This window comes from Panicum virgatum, chromosome 2K (genome assembly GCF_016808335.1).
Source record: "Panicum virgatum strain AP13 chromosome 2K, P.virgatum_v5, whole genome shotgun sequence".
NCBI lineage: Eukaryota > Viridiplantae > Streptophyta > Magnoliopsida > Poales > Poaceae > Panicum > Panicum virgatum.
The window spans coordinates 39,023,678-39,028,150 of record NC_053137.1 but is presented as its reverse complement, the minus strand read 5'-3'; the positions used below and the strand labels follow the sequence as shown (position 1 = coordinate 39,028,150).

Sequence of the window (4,473 nt, the reverse complement as noted above, 5' to 3'; positions counted from 1 at the left end):
TAACATCACGAACAGTATAATTTTCGTCACAGATTTAATTGCCATGTCACACAATGGTGACATGAAGAATGACGTGGCTGTTGACTTGACGATGACGTGGATAGCAATGATGACATGGCTGCTAACATGGCAATGATGTGGACAGTGATGTGGCAAGTGACATCAGCAGCACAGCCCACAAGTGGATGGGCCCAATTCATAGTGGGCCACCAAATTGGGCCTAATTTCAATCCTTTTATTAGAATAGTCATTACAGCCCAGAATATATATACTAAAATTGTAAGACCATTTACCACATCATCAAATTAAATACAATATCGTATGATTTACATTGAGAAGCACCTCAAAATTTACATGCAAGTTACATTCATCTTGCATCAAAAGCAACACTAGAAACAAAAACATCAAATATTCCAGCATTTGCCTTCAAATTTCCAATCTCTTCTCACTGTTTGTTCCTTCTACCATTTCATCCTAACATGAAAAGAGCACATTGTCAAATATTAATTAGAGGACAATATTTGTATTTGTGATGGAAACTACTGAAACTAGCAGAAATTCACATTGACAAATATTAATCAGAGGGATATTTGTGATGGAAATTACTGATACTAGCACGAACTGGTTCAATTATAACAGTGGAATTAATGTTGTAGACTTAATTAAAATACTACGCTCGACAATTGACACAAGTGATAAAAAGTAATCAATTAGGACATGCAAACCAAATGTTCTAGCACCAAATGAGACCAGCTACACAGGGTACTGCTGCATCTATAAATAATCAGAGCTCTGTTCAATCAAGCATGCATGACAGGATGAGCATCGCAATTAAATTGACTACAAACCAGTAGCAGTGTAGTCTTTTCTTTGTGTTAAAAGCTAAGTGTGGCACTAGGAATTATGTGGCACTGAATTGAACAATGAGCAATCAGACTACTCAAATTGATAAGGCGTTTCAAAGACATTGCAATCAAATTGTTGGACTACTGCTCACCTAAAAGTAGAGTCTGGGCTGTTTCCTGGGCTTCTGCACCACGCCAAAACAATTACGTGTATCCAAGAGAAGAAGAGAAGAAGTTGCAGGCACTGACAGCTAGTTGAAAGCGAACTGAGCTGCTAAAAAATCAAGCAAAGCAACTTCCAAGACAACATAATTAACCAAAAACAACAAAAGATAGGTTTCATCAAGAATATGAACCAGCAGCAGCAAAGTTTGGTTGAAGTTCAACCTAACAAACCAACAAAATTTTGTAGCAGCAAAGTTTGGTTCCTGCCAAAGATAGTTCCCCCAAAAGCTAACAGACCACGTAGCAGCAGCTCAACTTTCTTCTCCAACTCATCTTGCTTCTTCCGATTCTCCTCTTGATATTTGATCCTTGTTTGTTTTGTTTCCTGGACTTGCTGTGACAAATCAAAGCAGTTACAATCCTGTGATTAAGAAATAGAATAACCAAGATTTGGCATTAGCCTGCAGCTATTTCGAGCAACAGAAATAAGTTACCTACCACCAGATAGCGTTAATCAAGTAAGAAGCAGCACCAGTTAGCTAACAAGTCAGGGGATCTATGGTGCCTTGCAATGATAGCCTTCATTGTTTCTCAGTATAAATAAACAACCAATATTGAGCTGCACTTTATTTGTTTGCTACTGCTGCCATCGACCAAAAAGAAGAAAGACAAGTAAGTAGAGCTGAAAATAAGTTGTTTACCTTGCTGCAGCTGCTGCTTACAGCTTGCTACTGTCGGACAGAGAGAGAAAAACGAACAGAGAAAAAGCCAAAATACTAATCCATTGAAAGGTCAGGGCAAGATTGGATCATGTACTGTTGTTGGCCTGTGGCAATCAAAACAGACCAGCCAGGCTCTAGCAGCAGCAAATCAATAAGCAAAGGAAAACAACGCTGCTGCTCTGAATTGCCGACTAATGAATCGCAAATAAAACAGCAGAGAACCGAGAGCTGAGGCAGCGAACAAGAAAGAAGGCCGAGCTGAGCATAAAAGCACAAAACACCAGCTGCAGAGGCAGGCACACAAGAAGAAATTAGATCACAGTAAGCTATGGTGCCACTTGAGGATAAGACAAGGTAGAAACAGGTAGCTACGGGGACACATAATGAATTTTCTTGGAGCTACAGACCCAAAATCAAAGCACGGAGATCCAACGAAACAGAATCACTGACGGAACCAAATCACAGGCACAGAGAACAAAAGACTAACAGGCACAGAGAACAAAAGACTAAATAGATCGAGTTACTGCTGCTGTAACAACAAGTCAGATCTCGAGACCTGCTCCACAACCAGATCTTGAGTGGCTAGCATCTCCTGCCTGCAGAGACGAGCATCTCCTGCTCCCCGACGCTGCCTCTTCCCCTGCTGCCGCAGTGAGCCGTGGTGACCGGCGCAAGGCAGAGCTAGCCCTCTTGTGCCCCAACGCCCAGGCATCGGCACGCTCGCACTCCGGCTTGTAACTCGGCGCCCGCCGCTCGCTGTGCTGCTACGGCCGCTGCCCCGCCGGATCTGAGGGATGGAGAGAGCACCATGCTTGAGGAGAGCGGCGCGGATCTGAGGAACAGATGAAGAGAGAGAGGCTGCATGCGGTGGCTGCGGCCGCGCATGAGAGAGGAGGCGGGTAAGGGAATGGAAGGGTTAGGGTTTCAGTTGAGCGCGATTTTATACAATGCGATTGCAATCAGAGCCATCAGATCAATAATGGACGGCTAAGAATAGTTGGACCAGTTGGGCCGACTGGGCCTTATTTCATTCTTTCTCTGTTTAATGATTTATTTTTTCTTTCTTATTTTATGGCACCATTGTGAAGTAACACACACAAATAATTATTTTATATACATCATTATATTTTTTTTATATGTAATAGAATACATATAAGATTTCTTTTAGAAGTTTCAAAAATTTTGGAACTGATTTATTATTTTAATATGTTAAATAAATTTTTACATGGCTACTAAAATTAATTTCAAATTGAACTATATGTGCCTCCAATAAACTTAAATAATTGCACAAAAATTATCTTTAGGCTTCTATGTTCCATTGTATACCATGGCCAGGAGATAAGTGAAAAAACCTATTGCCTTATTTGGACAATTAATTTTTTTTTGTCCAAAGTACTACATAATAATCACCATAATATTCAAATGTGCTAAGAAAATGCTACAAATTGACGTGGCAACATATTTCTCCTTCATAATCTTGCCAAAAAAAATTTTAATGATTTGTATAAAATGGAAGTACATATTGTTCACACAAAGATACATCTCTCATATAGTTTCTTACAACTAAAGTCAAACGTTAAGATTTGAACACTTAGCTCATAATATTTTTGAACTCATATGAATCTCAAATTGGGACACAACCATATGTTAACCATAATATTAGAAACTAATAAGTCACATTAGCAATTGCTATATGCAAGAACATATTTTCTATTCTCTATTTTAGGTGGAAGAAAACAAGGCCTATGAAATTTACTTTCCTAAAATAGCAATTGACATTTTAAAATACCATTTATAGAAAGTGCATGATTTTAGGAAAAAATAGAAAAAAAAACCATCAAATTTGGAGTCTTTATGATAGAGAAATACTAATTACAAGTTTTAATTCTGGATTTAAAAGAGAAAGCTAGCTCTTGATGTGTTCTTCATTTAGAACTGCCATGTGGCATAAGCTGATTGGCCGAACAGGGCGCACGCGGATCGCCCTTGGCGTGTGATCCGTGGTGACCATGCTCAGCCAGTACCTCGCTTCCACGTAGACGGCCATGCAATAATTGTACTAGTATATAACATGCTGAGCATAGAACCAGAATAGCCAATCGTTGAGGTGGTTGTGCCGATTGTCTTTTTGTTGGAAGGTCGCAGGTTCGATCTCTGGTTGACCCTTTATTTTCATCGGCTTTCTTATAACTCATTGAAATAGTATAAAACGCCCTTGTTTCCAATTGTTTTATAGTAGCCTGGTGGTTGAGCCTGTGCCTTTTTTACTTTTGGTCGTCGGTTCGATTCCGCCGTTTGCACCTTTTTTTTTTGTTTGGTCTTGAACCCTCCGCCGAGTGTACAGTATTAAAAAAATAAACGGTGGTACTTACCACTAGGACAATTTAGCTCAGCGATTTGGTTTGCTAGTACTTTGGAGGGATGGCATGGGTTCGATTCCCAGTTACGTTTGTTGCTTTTTTCTATTTTTTTCCCAACCGCAAGTAAAAGACGATATGTATAAAGAGGTAAATAATTTTCTGTAATCAGATCAGATATCAACAAGTAGATTAGTTGTTAAGTTTATTTGTTCTGAACCCCTTGGAAGACCAGAGTTCAATTCCTGTTGGTACCAATTTTTTTCGGATTTCTTTTCTTCACTGACGGATGGACCCAAGTGATCAGGATCTCACGTGGCCTGGGTAGATAAATAACCTTTCCAAGGAAAAGGTCCCGGGTTCGATACCCATTCCCTCCTCCGC

General features: G+C 39.7%; 1 long non-coding RNA gene across 1 annotated transcript; it reads right to left on the bottom strand.

Annotated features, from left to right (window-relative positions):
- Positions 1–305: 305 nt before the first annotated feature.
- Positions 306–2,634, bottom strand: LOC120675899. The gene is made up of 2 exons (XR_005675534.1): positions 998–2,634; positions 306–474 (listed from the first exon to the last, which is right to left on the bottom strand). It is a non-coding gene; the product is annotated as an uncharacterized LOC120675899 (long non-coding RNA).
- Positions 2,635–4,473: the final 1,839 nt, after the last annotated feature.